Source organism: Canis lupus, chromosome 22 (genome assembly GCF_048164855.1).
Source record: "Canis lupus baileyi chromosome 22, mCanLup2.hap1, whole genome shotgun sequence".
Taxonomy (NCBI): domain Eukaryota; kingdom Metazoa; phylum Chordata; class Mammalia; order Carnivora; family Canidae; genus Canis; species Canis lupus.
In genome coordinates, this window is record NC_132859.1 from 37503179 (window position 1) to 37525548 (window position 22370).

A 22370-nucleotide genomic window follows, 5' to 3' on the forward strand; every position below is an offset into this window, starting at 1 on the left:
TTAAAATCTGTGTATGCATGTATGTGCATGTGTATGCTTATGTCTGTGTTTATTTCCTAAAAAATAAAAAAAAAAAAGGAAAGATTTTTATCTGGGTTTTTGGAGTTATAGGCTTTTTAAAATGCTTTTGAATATTAAGTGGTGATCATTACAAGTAATTAACATTGGGAATTAAGTTGTTTCAAAAAAATAATAACAAATTAAGAGGGACCCAAGCAAATAGTAAGGATTTTGATGTAGTTAGTAGAAGAAAGCCTTTGAAAGCTGTTTAATTGCGAGAGAAGTAACATACAAGAGAAAGAAATGCTTTCAATTGATTACCAGTATTCTGCAAGATGCCCTAGAGCAGAAAGGTTGCATTTGGGAAGTTGATCTAAACCAGAGTGGGCACAGATAGGAAGGCACAGAACATCAGGGACCCGGAGAAAGGCCAGTAAGACTGGAGAAAGGTGCCTGAGAATCATCTGATGATAAAGATAATGGTCTTGTTTCAGATATGATGATTTTGAGATGTAATAGGACACCCACATTAAGATGTGCTTTCAGTGAGGAGAAAGAACTAAAAATCTGAATCCAATGGCAAAAAGAGAGATTTAAGTATCAAATACATGCAGGTGATATTTGAAGTGCAAAGTGTGGATGAGGTCACCTAGAGTAAGGACAAAGTGTCCACTGTGGAGCAGATGACAGAGAATGCTGCATTCACCCATCCTATCTGTGCCCTGTGTTTCTTTACTTAGGGTTTAAGATTGTCCTCAACATGATGGGGCTCTTTCAAATGTCAAGAAAAGAATTAGTCACTAGCAAGAGTATTTGAGTGACGAACCTCAGAGAGTTTAGAGAACTTGGCTTGAAGAAAGTTTAACCTGTCTTAAAGTCTGAACTTTTCTTTTCCAGTGCAATTTTATCTTTGCATGCAATTGTCCCATGCTGTGCATTTCCTGTTTTGTCCTAGGGATCCTTTTGTGTGGACCCATTTTTGAAGTTTTATTTAGGGCAGCCTGAGTAGCTCAGAGGTTTAGCATTGCGTTTGGCCCAGGGTGTGATCCTGGAGTCCCGGGATCGAGTCCCGAATCGGGCTCCCTGCAGGGAGTCTGCTTCTCCCTCTGCCTGCATCTCTGCCTCTCTCTTTCTTTCTTTGTGTCTCTCATGAATAAATAAATTTTTAAAAATCTTTGAAAAGTTTTGTTTCGAATGAGACAAGTGGATATGTTTCATTTTTTTGTGTGCTTGTTTCCATGCTTTATTTTCATTTATTTATTTTTAAAAATTTTACCAATTGGTTATTTTATTTTTTATTTAAATTCAATTAGCCAACATAAAGTACATATTCAATGGATTATTTTATATGAAATTTCTTTCTTGAATTGTATTTTAGGGTACTGGTTCTCAAATGTTGACATGGAATCCTCAGGAGGACTTGTTAAGACACAGATTTATGTTTTGGTTTTTGTTTATTTTTTAATCTTTTTGTATATTTTTTATTGGAGTTCAATTTGCCAACATATAGCATAACACCCAGTGCTCATCCCTTCAAGTGCCCCCCTCAGTGCCTGTCACCCAGTCACCCCAACCCCCACCCACCTCCTCTTCCACTACTCTTATTCGTTTTCCAGAGTTAGGAGTCTCTCATGCTCTGTCACCCTCACTGATAATTTCCCACTCATTTTCTCTCCTTTCCCCTTTGTTCCCTTTTACTTTTTCTTATATTCCCCATATGATTGAAACCATATAATATTTGTCCTTCTCCAATTGACTTACTTCATTCAGCATAATACCCTCCAGTTCTATTCACGTTGAAGCAAATGGTGGGTATTTTTTTTCTTGAGGTTCTAACTGAATAGGTTTGGGGTGGGGCCCAAGAAATATATCTTATGATCTCCAAAGGGATGCTAATGCTACTGGTCTATAGACCACAGGTTGAATAATATTGTTCTAGGAAACATGACTTTAAAGGCCATTTTCATTTACCATTAACCTCCCTTCACAAAGATGCATCTGACTACATCACCAAGTACTGTTGGAATTTAGTGATGGTGGCTTTTTCCAGCTATTGCTATCTACTACATAGCTATTTATCGGGATTTTGATTTGCCTATAATTTAAATAATTAAGATTGTTTTTGTGGCTTAGCCCTCTTGATACTAGAGTGAGACTCTCATGATAATGTTAGAAAGAGACTTCAAGGGGAGCAGAGTGAGATGTCCCAGGATCTTGGCAAAAAGAAAAATTAGTTTTCCTTAGCAGACTGAAAATTAGCTTATTTTAACAGTACATGCTGAAAAACAATATATTCCTGAGTATATGAACATCAGTTTAAGCAGTGACTTTTCAAGTGATCTTAGGAAAGAGTGTTTAAAAAGAAAGAAAAGAAAAGAAAACAAGAAAAAAAAGAAAAGGCAAGGAAAGGAAAGAAAGGAGTCAGATATGGTCTGCCCTGTCCAAGAAAGAGGAACTTTGAATCCTGAAAACCAAACATTGTTGCCAATAGAAAAGGGGTTTCTGCTATGTGATTGGGGTGCTTCATCATGCCTCATACTGATCTGGGGAATCTTTTTGTCTCTCCATTTCCCTATTTTTAAATTACATTTTATTAGACAACTGCTTGTGTTTTTATTTCTGCAAATGGTGAATATGCTAATCATAAGAATATCTGTTGTCTATTGATAAACTAGCCTTCTTATTGATACATCAGCCTCATGTGAATTGATTTAGGTTGAATCTCTCTCCAGGATTCTAATCATCTCATTGGATGTTGAGAAAGCCCAGTTCTTGACTCTGGGGAGGAAGGGGGAGCAACCATGGGCCACGATAAATCTGCCACCACTGCCATTGCCAAATGGTGGGTCCTCTAAACAGCCAACAGTCCTGCCTAAATGGAGACTCATTGGCTTTTCTGAGCACATTACCTGCTGTTGGTTTGTTCATTCACTAGGAAACAGAAGTAGGGAATTTTATGAAACTGAGAGGAACTTTGAAGTCATCAGGTCCAGACCTTTCATTGTGAAGTTGAGGCCACAACCTTACATTGGAATCAGACTGTCTCTTGAACCTGGCAATTGACATGATTCAAAAGGCTAGGTTCACTGTTCAGAAATATTTCACAGCCTGGTGGGGTATTTTTCCTTTGTGATCTTAGTCTGAAGCATGGTGCTTGGCACTGGGTTCAGGTGCTAGTGTTAGAGTGAGAATCCATCAAACCTTAACCTCTACAACCCTTTCTTAGTTCAATTTAAGAAATGTATATCTGCATTACAAAACCTGTCTGTTTTGCTTAACTTTAAAAGTGAACTTCTCTTTCATTGAATTTCTCTTTTTAACCTTTCTAGCACAGGATGACACCTGGTGATAAAAACCTCAAAGAATAAATCCTGTTGACATGAATATATTCTTAAGAATGTATCAGAGGGAAATATGTATCAGAGCACCAAATAAGGTTGAATGGATTGTGGATCTATTGCACAGGGTCTGTACATTTGAAAATATACACTCAAATATTCATTAATTAACAAAAGGGAATTGAGAAACTTTTAACATTTCTTTTCATAGAGAACTCTTAATGTTTGTTTGCTTTTATGTATTGTCTGAAGTAATGGGAAAGAGTGATTGTAAAAACTTGATTCTGACAATTTGCTATCATTTTTGGGTTTCGGTTTTTTCTTCTTGTAAAGAGCTGGTTGCAATTGATAGGGAATGTGTATGCAATTTGCCCGATTATGGTACTTGCTATCTACTTGAGTTTTAGTAGTTACTCTGAAGGAGTATATTGTAAATTAAACTGATATTTAGAATGACTGGAAAGGCTCTAAGCAAAGGTGGATTTAAAACAAACCAATCATTACCAGAGGGGAGGCAGGCGAGGGGTTGGGTGAAATGGGTGATGGGGATTAAAGAGTACACTTTAATGTGTAGAATCATTGAATTGCTATATTGTACACTAATATAACACTGTATGTTAAATATACTGGAATTAAAAAACTAAAAAAAAAAAACAAAACAAAACACTGGGAGACTATAACTGGACTCTCCCACTTTTTAGCTCTGCCTCTGCTGCCTTTAGCTTTTTGCAGTTGGAGCCTCTGAGATCACAATCCTGCAGACAAAGGCCTATCACAATTTTGAATAATGAAAGAGGGCCATGATAGCTCCAGCCTCACTACTTGGAAGATCCCAGAGACAAAGTACCCATCCAAGTACGAGTTGTAGAAATCTGATCATGGGTACTGGCAATGCCCTGGTGCTCCCCACAAGACCACCTCTACGCAGTCACGTTGCTCCCGAGTCTTTGTAGAACTTATGTGGTACCCCTGCTCACTAACTAGTCACTTACCCTGCCTGGCATTACTGTCCTCAGGTGCTTTCTGCTGTTTCATGATAAGGTCCTGGCTCCCCAGCAATGTTCATATCCATCCTCTTTCTCTTAACTGAAATCTAATCTTTTGCTACAGCTCACTGACGTGAACCCTCCCTTACCTTATTCCTCAAATTCCCACATCTGCCTTACTGACTTGTCTTTTTGGTTTTTCCACCATCCTAATGCACATCCTTAGTGGCTGCTTCTTGAAATATCATCTGAGCTCACCCTTTACAAACTGCCCTTACTACACACCACCCACCTGGCCCCTGCCCAATGCTATGACCTCATCTCATACCACTCTCACTCTCACCCTCTCATATTCCAGCCACGATGGCCTTCTTTCTATTGTCCCAACATGCCAAGACCTTGGCAAGAGCTGCTCCCTTTGCCTCGATACCCCTTCCCTCATCCTGCCCAATCTTAACATGAATAGTTTCTTCTCATTTTTTAGATCCCAGCTTAAATTTTTTTGCTGACTACTAAGTTTATAAGCAGGCTCAATGAAGAAGCTCCATTGCTTTACCATATTTTAACTCCCTGCAATGCACACAGCTCTTATCATTACTGGATATTTTTCTTGTTTACTTTCTTATCTGTTTACTATCTGCCTTCCCTATTAAAATGTAACTGTATAAGAACAGTGATCTGGTCTATCTTGTTCTCTGCTATGTCTTCAGAGTTAGAACAATGGCTGGCATGTAGTAGGTGCTCAATAAATATTTGTTCAGTGAGTACCAAGCTGCCTCTCAGCATTATTTCTCTCTTTGGCTCTGTTCCCCAGTCCCTGTGGCAGATAATATGCCAGGATCATGGTTCTTTTGTCTCTGATAACAATAATGTATCATTACCTCACATACATTGGCCAGCTTCACCCACTTTTCTTGGCCAGGAAGACTTTGGAAATTGCTGGCTGTGCCTGCCACAGCTTTGGAATCCTCATAGTTTTACAGGAGGCACCACCGGTTTAGCTGAGCATGAGACCAAACAGTGTGTTCATCATTGATCCTTAAAGTTGTTTCTGAGTTTCTGTTCTACCAAAACTAGATTGATGGTACCTGCAATAAACTACCTATATTTTCTTTAAGGAAAGTGGTTTTTCAAAAGAAATTGTTTGGTTTGGGAAGTTTTGCTCTTCATTTAAAACAAAACAAAACAAAACAAAACAAAACAAAACATCTGAAGGAATTCATCAAAATAGTAACGTGTAGAGATCGAGAGTTTGGGTCCCACTAGAACTCAGTAGTCAAGAGCGGTCAGAAGGAAGCATGAAATTCAGCCAGCCAGGGAGCATTCATCAGTTGTTCTAAAGACAAACAAAGAAGCAATGACACACACACCTTTAGAAAGCTGTGTGGAAGTTTGCATGGTGTGAGTATCTGATGTTGCCAGTCCAGCATCCATTCTCCTCTGCATTCATAATTGCACTCCAGTGTTCTTATTATAAAACTATTCTCCTATTAGGTACGATTTTGGTTCAATTGCTTATCAAGGGGCAAGGCATCTGAACACCAGATAGATTCTTAACACACTGTGAGAAAAGTATATGGTCTTTCCCAAGAAGATGTATCTTGATTTATCCATTTAGCATTTAAAAGAGACTGTCTAGGGATGCCTGGCTGGCTCAGCAGTTGAGCAACTGCCTTTGGCTCAGAGTGTGATTCTGGGGTCTGGGTTTGAGTCCTTCATCGTGCTCCCTACTGATGCTTCTCCTCTGTCCCTCTCTCTCTCTCTCTCTCTCTCTCTCTCTCTCTGTCTCTTATGTATAAATAAATAAAATCTTAAAAAAAAAGATAATATCTATTACCTCCTTCAGCTTAGATTCCCTAGAACTTCTCTTGTTCCTACCTGCTCAAGTGCATGTTTCCTCATTTGCCTTTGCTTGAGTGGTCAGATGTTTTTGCTTTGGTTAATGAGATTCAACTACTGTTACTTGTGACCGAGGGACCCTAACTCATATAGACTATGCTTCTTAAAATGTTGAGTAATAATAGGACAAATAATTGATATTTAGTATTAGAGGACCTATTGTAGAAGGTCAGATTTTTCGCTCACTTCCTTCTGAATTTCTGCCATAATTGGAGCTACATGGTAGGCATGTATACAGAAGAAGGAAGCATTTGTTGCTTCTAGAGAATGTGGAGTCTCCATTTAGCTGATCCACTTGAGGTTCTATGTGCTTGACTTTGCTTGTGCTGCCTTCTTGGTTTGGACTCTCTTGGGTCTTCCTGCCCCATCTTCATCTTCCACACCCTACTCACGTCCTATGTCCAAGAACTATAGTTTCAGCGATTACATTAATCTCCTTCTCCTGTCCTTCACTGAATCTTATTCATCTTGTTGCCTGTACATTGGGTAGCCAAGGGGAAAGGCAAAAAGCCACATTTTAATTTAATTTGTTAAATTAAAGGGAAAAAATTACACAGAACTATGAGTAAACAAACAAAAATACCCAACACAACATATACACAGTTGCATTTGTAAATCTTGTTCAAAATGCCTGCTAGGTTTGCTGTCATTTTTTCTTTCATTCATCAGACAGGTGGCCTTGAAACATCTGCTTCTTTCTATTTTTACTCTCTCCCCCTTACCAGATGCCCCCAGCTGCATTAGTCTCCTCTACACAACTGGTCAGAGAACTAATCAATGCATTATGCTTTATCTGAGGAAATCAGAAGGGAGAGATTGGAGGAAGGTCAAGCTCTCTTTCAGTGTAAACAATTTTGCATTGTGTATAAGCGATTATTATTCTGTGTGTTAATCATATTTTGAGTAATTCATTTATAGCTGATATGGCAATGAGTAGGCATGTGATTCTCTATTTGTAAAGGACATCCTACATGCTTCCCATGCTAGGATGGTGGTGGTTTATATGGGGAGAGGGATTTTCTGGAGGTCAGGCTAGTGCTGGGAATGAGCAGGGAAACCCAAGAGGATTTAGGTGACTCCTCACAGTGCATTATTTGTGATTCCTTGGGACTGTGATATTGTTCTGTGCAAAGTTGAAGCCTGAGCAGAACAGATCAGAAGCCCCATATAGTGTGCTCAACAAGTAGACAGTGGTTGTCTTTGGTTTGGGATTTCAAGAGAACAGAGGAGCATGCCGTCTATAGGGTAAAAGAGTATTATAATCATACAGTAGTTTCATTCTACCAGTGTGGAAAATAAAAACTTTTATAAGTTAATTGCTTCTCTGTAATTTTTGGGGGTACAGAAAAAAAGTATGAATCCTTATTGGTTGATGAACATCTTTGTTATTCACGTAATATATTTACTCTTATAGACTAAAGGTTTATGTGAAAGCACTTTTGTAAACCTGTAAAGTCATATCAAATTGTGTGTGTGTGTGTGTGTGTGTGTGTGTGTTTTAACATTTGTGGGATGGTATGTTGTAGCAATTGGAATGAATGTTTAAAATTGAAAAATGTTGGTTTGAACTCTTACAGAGTTTTAGCTTGTCATAGAGAATTGGAGAAGGGTTTGAATACATGGTGCCTTTATCTCACCTGTAATGTTAGGTACAATTCCATTTTACACGTATGTATTTAGTACTTGCCATGTACCAGGCACTCTGCTAAGTTGAAAAGGCTGGTTTATTGGAGGAGACAGAGTTATTTTCATATTTATTTCCAGAGTTTATCATAATAGCTGGTGCATAGAAAGCACTTGGTCAATGCTGAATGAATAAAGGAGATGAATTACTAAATTAGACAACAGTATACAATTTAGGAAGGAATTTAGGACAGAAACATGCATGCCTACTATGCGATACAGGATCTATTTAATCGTCTAGTGGGTACAGAAACACACCAGGGCCAGAGTTTAGTGATTCTGTCAGTCTGGAAATATTGGTGAAAACTTCATGGGGGATATGTTGTTTGAGATGTATTTTAAAGAATGTGTGGAATTGCGTGGCAGTGTCTGAAGGCATGGTTTGGCCAGAAGTCTGAGTTGGAAAGTATGCCCTACAGAGAAATAGGGCATAGTGGTGGAAAATAGGGAGGAAAAAAAAAGTGGGAGAGGTTTGGTCAGGAATCTAGAATGCCTTGGGAAGGATACTGATATATTTTTATTAAGAATATGAGCGGTAGGGATCCCTGGGTGGCGCAGCGGTTTGGTGCCTGCCTTTGACCCAGGGCGCGGTCCTGGAGACCGGGATCGAATCCCACGTCAGGCTCCCGGTGCATGGAGCCTGCTTCTCCCTCTGTCTGTGTCTCTGCCTCTCTCTCTCACTGTGTGCCTATCATAAATAAATAAAAGTTAAAAAAAAAATGAGCGGTAATCTTTTTTTTTTTTTTTCAGTGTAGGTGATATAATTAGACAAGGGTTTTGAACAGTTAACTCTAGTATTGATTAGGAGGGAGACTCTAAAGGCAGAGCTTGGAGGCAGGAAGTCAGGTTAGAAGTAACCCCAGGTAAGAGATCATGAACTTCTGGCTTCAGGAAGTTGTATTAAAAGTGAAGAGGCATTGTAGAGAGAGCTTTAGCAGTAATTGAGTGGTAGTTTGGTGAATGGGGCTAAGGGATGGAGAGGTTTCAAAGATGAGTCAAATGCTTCATGCTGGAATGACCCTGAAGATGGAACATCTTCACCTGAGAGAGGAAGCACAAGTTGTGGGAACCTGACAGTGAGTTATGTTTTGGACATGTGAATTTGGAAGGGTTTGGTGATCTGTAGCGGGCTAGAAGTCTGTTATTACTTTGTATGGGGGAGTCATAACCAAGATATGGAATAAAGATTCAGATTTAATTATTTAAAAAACAATAAAAGCAGTAACAGCTAATGCCTCATTAAATCCTTACAACAACCTATGAGGTAGGCACTATGGTTATCATTATTTTGCTGATATTTGGGAGTGATCCACAGCTTTTAGAAGAAACAGGATTAAAATGGAAACTGTAGAAATAGGGAAAAAAATCAAGGACAGAATCCTAGGGAAATATTAAGGAGGCAGCCAGTGAAGGAGCAAGAATTGGTCAGAGATATGGAAGAAACAGAAATGAGAATTATGATAGCAAAGGGAATATGAAATATCATAACAAGAAAAGTATGTAGTGATTTCATGCATTGGAAAGAGTTTAGGTATTTGAAGACTGAGAACAAAATGCATTGCTTTTAGTAAGTCAACTTCAGTATTGACCTTCAGGAAAATAGTTTCAGCTGGAGGACAGGTAAGGTAGGTTATGAAAATATAGTGGGATGGGAGGAACTGGAGGCATTAGCATAGCCCACTTTTTCCAGAAGTTTGAGAACAAAAATTAAGAGATGGGCAGATACTAATGTGGGCTACCATCCTTCACCACCACCTCATCTTTGGACTGAGACCACAAACACACACAACCCTCCCTACTTCAAAAACACCTTCCCATAGTATGGTAACCATAAAACATAGATCCTGGATGCATGTGGCAGATATTGACCAGATCCAGGATACAGGTGAGACAGTTGGCCTTAAAAAACCTAATCCATAACCACTTCTTCCTATGAAAAAGGAGGAAAAAAAGGGCAGATGAGGACAAAGATAAATTTTGCATTGGACGAAGTAGAAATGGATCATTTCTGAAAACTTTAATCTCCATAAAATAGGTCATCTTCTGTGAGCGAGCCAGGGGGGCCTGGGAGAGGTCAAATCTGGAGAGGCAAAGGCAGATTTTTCTTCCTAGTAGAACTTCATGCTTTATAGTTCCAATAATTAAGGAATTTTGAAATGGGGGAAACTATTACTAAATGCACAGGAAACGCATGCAATGGAATTGGATGCTTTCCACTGAAATTCTCAAATGCCCTTGACTCCAAGATTTTAAGCTTCTGTATTTTTATCAAAAGCTTTGATTTTTAGTGACATTCTATAGACCACGGTGAAGAACGAGAGGCCTATAAACCATATTTGTGTGTGCACATTTTCACAGGAAGATTTATTTGTTTGTTTTATGGGAAGATTTTCTCTTCCCGGGAACATGAAAGAAAGGAAAGCACAGAAGTCATTCCCTCCAGCCCCACCTTCCCTCACTGTTATCAAGGCTAAAGCTGGAGGGAAAAATCACTCAAGATGGACTCCATGGGGTAAACTGATGGAATGAAAACTTACAGTCCTGTGGCTCTTTGAGGAGCCGCATCTGCCATATTTATTCATGCTTTTGGCTCTGGCGGTCATGTGTTATTATGTTTTTCTTATATAGATTAACTAGTGTTTTATCTCCACTGAGTTTTTGTTTTTAGATAAGAGTAAGGCAAAGCAAAGCAAAGTAAAGCAAACCAAAACAAAACACAATACCTCTTAGTTTGCACTAGGCAACTCCCAATGAGTCCAAATCTGTGTCTAATGTTATATATCCAACTTTGCCACTATGTTATCACTCTTGAGCCCTGCCTTTTCTGTGGTCCAAGGCATAGTCATTATGTCTTCACATCATATCCCTGATTTGTAGGTTAATGGGGTCCTGGCAAGGTGCTGGTTGATAAACAGAGCTAATATGCAGAGCTAGACATTATCTTTTATGTGCAAACAGATTTGAGGTGTGTTTGTAAGGTTCTCTCATTATCTCTAGAGATCTGTGTCAGGAGAATATCATTCTCCGGTTCTCTAATATGTCTCTTCTCTTAATTGAAATGGAGATCTCCAATCAGTCTGGGCTTGAAGAATATAGGAAAGGACACAGAAAAAGTGGGCTGAGGACTGATTGTAATAGGCACGGACTGCCAGACTGATTGGGGAATAGGTACTTGATCTTCCAGATGTGTGTCTACTATCATGATAGAGAAACAACCAAAGGAAGTTGGTATGGTGCCAGGAGATATGTGAAGCCAGAGAATAAATATGGCATGCGTGCCTGGGGTGGCCATTTCATCCAAATGTTTGGGGAAAGTTTGAGATTCACAGTTATAGACAATTGGAAACCACTATAGAGTAATAAGCATGGAAATATCGCAATAAAACCTACATTTGGGGAGATTTGCTTCATGATGGCATATACCCTTGGCTAGCAGAAAGCATGAAATTGGAGAGCTTGAATTGGATACGAGATTTCTAAAGTTCCAGGATGCATTTGTGCTGTGAGGTGTATTTGGAGAAAGAAAGGACTCTCTGATCAAGTCACTTTGGGAAAAGCTGCATTGTTTATCTATATTGTAGAGAACCCAGTGCCCCTTGTTAAGTATTTAGGGCTTTAAGAAAATCTAAAGGTCGAAGGCCTGTTTAAATTCGATGAACCCACCATTTCCCAAACTTTGAAACCACATAGTCTTCTGCAAAATAATACCTCCACTGTTACATTCTTAGTTATAAAACAATTATCAGGAATTTAAAATCCAAAACAGCCAGTTATATTATTATTTTTCCTCTACAATAATCTATTTTTTTAGTTGAACGTAAGATAAAGTAAATAACTTGTATTTAGGGGTCAAACTCCCCCCTTTTAAATTTTTTTTAAAGAATATGTGCTCTATTTTTAAATATTTGAACTGCTCTCAGCAAGTTCAGTGATAAAGAGGCCTAAAATAACCAGGAATGAACAGGGGAAGGCAAATTCAGATTTCAACAATTTGAAAATCTAGAATTGACTAGAGCTCACTCTCCGTTATAAATTCATTAGTAGAATGGTGATGACCATGGTAAGTGTCTACAAATTTAAATCACTAGTTTTTCTCATTCTTTTCTCTCTTTGTCTCTCTCTGTCTACATTTATGTGTTCTGTCTTTTCTCTCTCTCTTCTTGTGTATCTGTATGTCCCTTTGTCCCTCTCTTTACCCCTTCGTCTCTCTCTCCTCCCTTTTTCCTTTCGTCTCCTTCATCTTTCCCCCAAACCAGCACATCTACACACATAGAATTGAGTTCCCGTAAACTAAACGTGCATTTGCGGTGACTCCCTATATTGACCTTTTGCCAAAATGCTATTCCCTGGAAACCATGGGCACTCTAGATAATCTCCAAATCCCTTGCTTTTGATCTGCTTTCTCTCTTCCTCTCCCCCCACCCCCTCATTCTCTCAGCTCTTATGGGTTAAGTTCTGCTTTTCCCCTTAATCTCACTATTCCTACAGTGCCATTCTCACCCCACCCCGTGGTTTCAGGACAGAGGCATGGGAGGGGTGAGAGAATATGCCCTGGTTCTAACCCTTTGGCAAACAATTTCTGCATTTCTCAATGCCGACCTGGAAGGCATTTTCTTACCATCTGTGGATCATATAATTAATTACTTTTTTGAAGGAATGTTCAACATTTCTTATCTTGCTTGTCATGCACATCATTTTTCAAACCTTGGAATGATGAGCTGGCATTTCAAGTAAGGGTGGTCCCACAAATCAAACACAGTGTGACTTTGGTTTCATTTCTTTGTTGAAACATCTGGTCTTATTTAGTGCACAACAAAACAGAGGTAGGAAACATGTAAAAACCCTCACTGCCCTCAGCCTTGTATCTTTCTCTTTCTGCCATGGTATTATGAAACTACCACCTCCAGTAGAGAAATGAAGTTAATTCCACAACAGCTAGATTTGCCAAGACTCATTTTCATGTCCGTGGGCATGAAAGCTCTGGGTGGCCAGCTTTTCCAAATTCCAGTCTGGGACTCCTGCCTTGAACAAGAAAGGTTGAGGAACAGGTCACTGGTGTCTGTGATGACATGATTTACTTTCAACAGTGTCACGTTAAATGTCATGGCATTAATAAGGATGATGTGAACCACTGCCACCTCTCAAATTTGCTAGCCACATGCAATACTTTTCTCCCCTCAGGAATCCTAAAGCTCTTTCATAGGAATAATATTCTACCGCTTATGGTCCATAAACTTCAGGTTGACGATATTTTGTTATAACAGCGTGACGCCCACTGGAAAAATAGCTTTCGCCTTTAGAGCGAGCAGTGTGTCCCAAGCAGGTGATGGGTTTATAGATGGACAGCATGCTTAATATAAGTCCAATCTCTTTTGAATGCCAGCCTCACATTTTGGCCCTGTTCCCTCCCAGAGTTTATTTGTTGACAGCTTTTGGCAAAGGGAAAATTCAAAATGGGTGGAGAGTAGTCAGTACAACCTAAAGGGATTACCCTTGAACAAATATGTGGAAATCGCCTTGCTCTTGCTGCTTGGTCATTGGCAAATTCTCTTTCTTTGGTTTTGTCTGTTTTGTGGTGGTGCAACAGTGGCGTACAGTAGTTATGGTAGAGACAGGAGCAGTCAGAGTGATAATAGTCACCATTATATATATTGCCAACTTTATGCCAGACTCTGTTCTAGACATTTTATATATTAACTCAGTCTTCATAGTAACTTTGTGGCAAAATCCCATGACACTGTACCCTACGGATTCGAATATAGTACAGTTGGCAGTTGTCTCCGAGATCTTTGGAATTCTCAGCCAGCCAGCTGACTCTGGTCATTTCGTTAATCTCACAATAATCCATTCTCATATTTTATGGGATTGAGTATTTGGATCCTATTTAAAAAGATATGACAAGGGTTTACTATCCTATTAGAATCCTAATTTTACAAATGAGGAGATAGAAGTACAGAGTGTTTAACTAGCTTTTCTAAGATCACAGAGCCAGAAGGCAGGAGACTTATGGAGTTAATGTGGCTCCAGAGTCCATGATTTCTAGCACTACAGTAGAGGGTGAGGTTTGCGAAAGATACCTGGAGGGTAAAGTTGTTGTTTAAGAGTCAGGAGAGCAGAGCCTAGACCTCGGTTTAGTTATAGCCACCCTTTGTTTCAGCACTACATTCTGCTTTTTCCTCTAGGTATATAGGGTATATGGAGGGGAACTAGACTTCATATCTTCAAAGCCTGCTGGGGAGCTGCTTATCAAGGAACTCAACTTTGAATTCACATCTCAGGCTTTATCTCAAAATGAGTTTTATGGACTGGAGGAATTATTTTAGACCTAACTTCATGTATCAAACATGAATTTTTCTGAACTAGAGTTGTTCTTTCCTAAAGTGTTTTAAGCTATAAATTTCCCTTTGAATACTCTGTTCACTGTGTCTTATAGGTTTTGATAGGTACAACTAGGAGAGATAGTCACACTATTTGAGAACTGGTGACCACCCCGCAGTGCCATGACCACTGACTTCAGCCATAAATGACTGGTATGTCTAGACATGCTGGTGTGAATGAGTTGAATACAGAAATATGACTTCCATTAGAATTTACTACCTGTAGCTCATCATCTAACCAAACTGTACACGTTGATATTTTAACTGTAGTAAATATATCTTGTGTGTATGTCTTTCAACTGATTCCTTTTTATTAAGATTGCTACTTGCAGTGATTCTGTTGGTCAAAATTCTCACCCCTATTTGATGTCTCATCTCAAATGATACCTCCCTGGTAAGGAAGGAAGTAATCTTTTTATGCACTGTCTTGTCATTTTGTCTGAACTTATTGTGGTAGTTACAATCACCTTTACTAGGGGTCAACATTTCTGTAAAGGACAAAATAAAATTTTGGATTCGATGGACATAGACTTCCCACTGAACTCAACTCTGCTCTTGTAATGTAAAAGCAGCCATAGATAATACCTAAACAAATGGCTACAGTTGTGTCCTGCTAAAATTATATTTATAAAAATAGGTAGCCAGCCTCTGGGTTGTATTTTACTGATTACTATATTTTGAGCTACACTATTTAATTGTTAACTTTAAACTTCTATTCTGAACTATCTGCTTCTTAGAAATGAGGCTTGCATAAGTGACTATGTGGCTTAAACTTTAATTCCTATGCACTCAAGAGACATATGTTGAATGAGTGAAAAATACTAATACCATTATTACTCATCTGGAGACATTTTAGTGATCCTAGTATGAATAATAAATACTGGATATATTGACATACCAAAATAAAATTTGTCTAAGACTAATTTTGTGTACAGTTTTATACTTGTAGCAGTCCCTTACTTATGCACCAGATTTAGTTTATTCTTTGAAATCCACTCTTTTTTTCACCAAAATGTTTCTTATAGGTAAAAATAGTTTAGAAAAAAATTTAGTCCAATGTGGATACATCTTAAATCAAAATATGGTAGGTCTAAAAGAAAGCCTATTAAATTTGAATACTGTGACATTTATTTTTGTCTAAGAAGTTTATGGGAGTTGCTAATTTGTTTTTGGCTTAACAAAACTAAGCTATGATAGATCTGAACAATGATATATTCAGAAAGCAAGCATAATCTGATGTAAGAAATTTTTAAATATTTTACTCTTATATTTCATTATATGCCCTCAATGATATTCTTTAGGAGATCTATAGTAGCATGATGAGTTTTGTTTGGTCTTTCTCTGGTTTTAGTCTGCATCTGAACCTAAGAACTTTAAATCATCGACAGTGAAGAAAGTCTTACTCAATCTATCCTTAGTGTGACAGGCTAAGGAATGTACAATGAATTTGTAACCATTCAGAAGCCACAGAGGCAAAAACATATATAAGCTATTATTATTTGCAAAGAAAAGACAAGAATCAATAAATAATTAAAATATACAGAGAGATACATGAAAATAAAGGTAACTAGACATAATAATTAAGAAATAACAAAATTATACAATTTGAAAGGGGTTATATATTTACAATCTAAAGATTTGAGAAGGAATACTTCTTCTTACTGACTATAAAAGGATAAAAGGTCAAATACAGTGGTGTCACATCACTTAAACTACATAGTTCATCTTCCAGAGGTAGCAGAAGAATGTTTTACTCACCTTTAGTTTTTTCTTACAAGACCACACTTGTTCCATCCACTCATGGAAAGAACAGCTTGTCTTATTACCCTCCAGTGGAAATGAGTTATGAGCCTTTTATCTGGAATTTACAGAGCAGCTTTAACCTCTTTATAGTTGAATTTCAGTGATGAATGCAATATCTAATTTCATCTTAGTTAATTTTTTTTCAAGAATTCCTTTTCCTGTTCTGATTTGTAGGTTCATACAAGATAATAATGGGAGAGATCAAATTACCCCATTTGGGATCCTGTTAAACACTTTTGTATTGTCCCACAAGTCTTTGGTGTTAATTTCCTGTTTTTTCTTCTGTTCCTGTCAATCCAACTCAAAAAAACCAGGCGTTTGTGACAATCATAACAATTGGGTATCTTTACTATGTTTCAAAGAAAAGTTTGCATTTTATGCAGTACTCAGCTTAAAATGATCACTCATGGCTTAATTTAGCTAACTTTTCCTGGGTTTATAAAATAGATGGATAAGAATCTTGTGAGCGGAGAATATAGGAGCTGAGCTCAGTTGGGAATCAGTTGCAAGTTGAAATGATGTCACGCAAAGGTGCCAAATGTCCTACCTTAGGTACTGTAAGCATTAGTAATAGAGAGAGAAACATACCACATCAGAAAAATGAATGGCCTTATGTATCAGCCAGCTGATATCTCACTTTTTTAAAGCCCTCAAACTGCAAGGTCCTCCTTGTTTTAACTCATAAAAAGCAGAGCTCCTTTGCATGAAAATGTTGTCCCCTGACACTGATTAACAATCAGTTCTGAGTGATTACCTTTGGATGATCAGATAGAGTTTGTGATTTGCCCAAAGTCACAACCAATGTAGGCAATCATGGTATAACTTCTGTCTTTTGGCATTTTATTAATTCATTCACACATTTATCATTTATTGAGTGTGAACTGTGGGCCAGGTATTGTGCTACGTGCCAGGGATACAAAGTTGAGTGAGACAAGATCCCAAACCTCCAGAGGCTTATAGTAAGTAATAAATATGCAAATCAATGATTACATTACATTTTTATCAGTGCTATAATAGAAGCATGAACAGAATGCTGGGAGAGCATAAGGGCATCAAAATCAGATTCAGGGAAAATCCCCTGGAAGAGCCCATATTTAGACTGAATTTTGAAGAACAAGTGGGATTGCTAGTTAAAGAAGCAATGAGATAGCATTGTAACCTGTAAAAAGCCAAGGAGACGTGAACCAGCACCAGGTATTTGAGTAAGGACAAATATTTCAACATGGCTTGAAGGGAGCTGAGGGGTAAGTGGTAGGTGTGGAAGTAAAGGGTAAAGCCAGAGGCCAGATCCCAAAAGATTGAGAAGCTAAGCTGAGAATGTGGCACCATAATTCGGAACAAAGTGGTGGAGGTTAAGGGGGGACTCACCCAGCCTGTCCATTGCATTCTGACATCATGCTGACTCCATGACGCACAGCCACACAACTCTTCCCTTGCTTCTTTCAGGGGATTCCATGGGGCTTGGGGAATGCCCTCAAAGTACAAGGCAGGCCTCTCTCCTTGAATAGAATTCATATACCAACTGCTAAGAGGTTATCTTCTTTATTTCATTTCATTTGCATTTTCTGTCTTGAGTTTGGGAGCCTGCTCAGTCCTGTTTAGTTCTTATGACCACTTTTCCTTTGACTTATAATAGTTCCACTATGTGTGGAAAGAGGTAGAGATGCTGTCAGGGAGGTAGAGGAGGTGATGACTCAGTCAGTTAATGCCCTCTCCCCATAAAACCCTGTCCTCTGCATTAATATTCTGGCAAGCACATGGTAAAAATAAAAATTAAAAATAAAATCTCTTTTTGAGATACTGGAGCCTCAGATTTCAGGGTTTTTTTTTTATTTTTTATTTTATTTTATTTTATTTTTTTATTTTTTATTTTTTTTTAGATTTCAGTTTTTAAACCTGGTATTGACCAGGACAGTCTTTGAGATTGTACTTAAGTCACTCAGCCTTTCTGAACTTTCTGTCTCTACTATGTAAAAGGAGGCAACAGGCTTATTTCATCCAGACCTTTCCTGTAAGTCCATGGGTTGTGCTTTCTCATGTCTATCTAGATCACCTCTGCACAGTATGCTGGGTAACTTTTAGGTGAGGCCACAGTTACCTGGTTGGGAAGGGGCAGAGGTTCTACAAAATGGGAGGGTTTTATAAATCGAATCCTCTGAAAGATTCAGAATGCCTGGTTTTATTTTAACTCTTAAAAATCAAACTCCTTGCATATAAACAGTCTCAGGGAATTTCATTAAAAAAAAAAAGTTCTCTCCAAAGGTGAAAGGAGCCATTCATTGTTTAATAAACTGGATAATCTTCCTTCTTAGAAACATTCTAAGGTGTATAAATGGAAGCATTTATGCTGTCACAGAGAAAAATTTGGAGATAGACCATGCATCACTTGAAGATGCTTAATTCCTGGAAATAATAATCAGGGAGAATTTTATTCACTTACAGAGAACTGTTTTAAAAAGAAACATTTACTACTAGGTTGATTTCTATGTTATGTTAGCTACTTATTAGTAATGCCATGATTAGCTATTCAGGCAACTTGGAGTTATCAGAAATGCATTGGAGAAAGGATGTTGTTTTTACTTATGAATTACGAGTTTGAATAAGTGCAGTATTTTTTTAATGGGTAGCTACTAAGAGATACTGAAATGCCAGATTAAGATACCCTTTCACAGAAAGATGAGATAAATAGAATATGGCATATTGAAAAGAATAGATTTTGAAGTCAGAAAGGATAGAATATGTATCTTGTCTCGGTGCTCTTTATTTCCAAGATCTTGGGAAAGTCTTTGAGCTTTGTCTCCTGAGCTGCAGTACCAGGAAGTTTTGAGGTATAGATTGAGTTAGTATTTAAAAGACTTAGCCATCTCTGATACTAAAGGATCTATTCATGTCATGGGGAAGGAATCTGAATACAGAACTCCCTAGAGCTCTTCCTTCATTTACAACCTAAATAGCCTCCAAATAGTCCCTTTGCATTCAGTATTTTTTATTTTGTATCAAACGTTCCCCAAACTTTTATGATATAATTGCCCTTTTCATTGAGATATATGATCCTAAGAACTTCCTTAGGAATTGAAAATAATTATTTTTACATTATTATCTGGTGTATAATGAAATATAATAATGAGAGATTTTTACTGTTTCCCATTTAACAAATGATATATCCGTCATTTACCTCAAAGTTAAATTTTTAAGGAATGTATATGGAAAAAATATAAAAATAATAATAATTTGACCACAAGAAAATTTCAGATTACAGTGTGTTTTGTGTGGCTAAACTTTATAATTTTCGTAAGTTATTTCTAAGTGATAAGATAAGGTATGAATTTCAGATTATGAGCTTTCTCTACTTGTTATGTGTTGCTGATGTACATAGCTTTTTATCCCTTTTAAGTGAAGACCCAAATTGGAAATATGTCAACATGCATTTTTTTTCTTCTTACGTTTGTCTATGAAATGCTAGAGTCATCTTGATGTGTTATATAAGATGAACACAAGTTGTTATTTCAACATCAGTGTTCCATATGCTTCCTGCCTTTCAACTAGCATTCCATCGTGGATACAAATAATCAGTTACATGACTCAAAATGAAAGCAATTTATACATTTATGAAGGTCAAAGCCACCAAGCCAGCTAGAAGTGTTCAGCTTAGGGCTACAGCCACTGAAGCCTGTCACGTGTCTGTCCCTTCTGACTGCTATGCTTCTTTACTTAGTAACATTTAGTGGTTCTAAGTGTTTTCCTTTTAAAAAGAAAAGCTGCTTAATACATTGTTTTATTTTCATTTTATTGATTTTTAGAAATTAGACACTATAAAAGATTACAGTAGTGGCTATAATGACAAGAGTGCCCAGGAACACATGATTAAAAAGTGGAAAAATAATTAACAGTGATATCTTCAGGCACTATGTTAGAGTTTTATAGAATTTTCTACAGGATACTACCTCTGTGAAGAGTTCTTTTCTCTTTTCTATTGTCTTCATTTCCTTTTTTCTTACCTCCTTCCTTTTATGGGTCAACCAACATTTACTGTATCTGTACAGAGAGAAGCAGACATCATACAAATCACTGATACGAAGGATGCCTGGGTGGCTCAGCCGTTGTCTGCCTTCAGCCCAGGACATGATGCTGAAGTCCTGGGATCGAATCCTGCATTGGGCTCCCTGCATGGAGCCTGCTTTTCTCTCTGCCTGTGCCTCTGCCTCTCTCTCTGTGTCTCTCATGAATAAATAAATAAAATCTTTAAAACAAAACAAATCACTGATACAAGAAGTTAAAAGGTTTCTAATCTAGTGAAAATGTTTTCTATTTATTTGCTTTTATTTACTCAGAAATATCCCTTATTTACATAAACATATATGAATTCTAACAAAGCTATAATAACTTTGGATGACTTAAAAAGCAGTAATATTCTGGAACCATTATTATCTAATGAAAGTCTTACATGTCATAGACATGATCACGAAGTTCATTCTTTAACATTCAGATAGATCTGGTATATATAAGGAGTTCACTTTATGAATAGAAAATCTTAGTCTTGGTATTCTTGACTACAATTCTCTTGAACTACCTAGTTTAGATCAAGTCAGTTGCCATGCCAATAATTTTCTCACATGTGAAAGAAACAATGGCCATACTCCAGCTAGTGGTTTTCCATCTTAGAAAATATGTCATGTAAGGAAACCCCACTATTTGCAAAAGATTTGTAGATAGCTCCTTGGAGTTAATTTCTGTGAGCATTAGAAGGTACTTAAATGCCAAACCACAGATAGGGTTTATAAATGATTGCCATAAGCTCTTTAGCTACAGTAGCACCCCTTTGCCATTAAATGAATAGGGTAGAGAATTCATGGGGATGCTTAGAACTCTGGAGCAGCCCATTGTTTGAAGATTATGCTTTTGACGCTTCTTGCTAGAAGTCATTTATTTGCCTAATGGGTGTTCATTGAGAGCACACAACGTGCCAAGAGCTGGACTTGGCATCACCATGGAGAACATCAAATTCTAGTCTCATCCTTTAGAACTGAGCAGAAGACGGTGTTTGTAATGTTAACAGCAATTTGAGAAAGAAGGAGGCTCAGATAGAATGAGAATGTCCCTTGTAAAATCTCCATTTGTGAGGCTGCTGCCTTAATATCAAATGTCTTACACACATCAGTGATTATCACTATGAGAGAAGTCTAGTTTATATCTAAATTATTTTTCCTAAATAAAAATAGAAATATACTTAATCTCATACAAAGTTGATTTTTGTAACAGGAGCACATAACATGATAGAATTTATAGTAGCTGCAGAATTATCTATTATTATCATAGTAAAAAGAAACAACAACACAGAACCTAAATCAGAAACCAAAGCTGTACACAAACTCATATTTTTCCTTTAATCTTTTGAATTTTGGGACAAAGCAGTGTTGATAATTTTCAACTTGTGACTAGGTAAGTGGAAGTTGGAAAATGCTGAGATTTGAGTCTCCTATATGACTTACAATATCCTGATCTTTACATGACCTAATCACTTCTTGGCCTCTTGGTTAAGATCAAGTGTAGTATCTGATCTCTACATGACCTAAAATGCATGTTTAGCTCCAGTATACCATGTAAAATTAGCAATAGAAAGAAACAAAAGTCATAGGCCATATGTAACATATCTGTTGTATTCTTGGCTCCTTTCTTCCTCCCTTCTGTTCTGAAATGTGTGCCTTGTCTTAGGTGGAGGAGTTCTAGCTGAAATTTTAAAAATCACCTATTTAATATCTCTTAATATCATTCACACACCCCCCCTTATTTTAAAAAAATCATTTCCCCCCATGACTTGCACTTAAGTCTAGCAATAATTTCAGGTGTAAAATAAGCTCTTTCGGGCATTATGCAATTGCAGGCATTTTTGGAAAATAATAGTGAAGCCAGTAAGATAGTGCAACTAGGGGATCCCTGGGTGACTCAGCGGTTTAGTGCCGCTTTCAGCCCGGGGCATGATCCTGGAGACCCAGGATTGATTCCCACATCGGGCTCCGTGCATGGAGCCTGCTTCTCCTTCTGCCTGTGTCTCTGCCTCTCTCTCTCTCTCTCTCTGTGTCTCTCATGAATAAATAAATAAAATCTTAAAAAAAAAAAAAAAAGCACAACCAGCCATATATTACCGTTGTTCAAACAGGGTTCTGAAATGGGGTCTGTTTCCTTGGATTTGTCCACTCTGTGTGGAAATAAATTCACTGCAAGATAGATCACTATATTTCACAATTTAGTTTTTAAATTTTTATTTTTTTAAATTTATTTTTTAC

General features: G+C 37.7%; 1 protein-coding gene and 1 pseudogene across 27 annotated transcripts in view; both read left to right on the forward strand.

Moving 5' to 3' along the window:
* The window catches only part of RBMS3 (RNA binding motif single stranded interacting protein 3), a 1291910-nt gene that overhangs the window by 617976 nt on the left and 651564 nt on the right, over positions 1 to 22370 (forward strand). The gene's annotated exons all lie outside the window — the stretch shown is intronic.
* Positions 21601 to 21688, forward strand: LOC140614530 (U2 spliceosomal RNA; annotated as a pseudogene).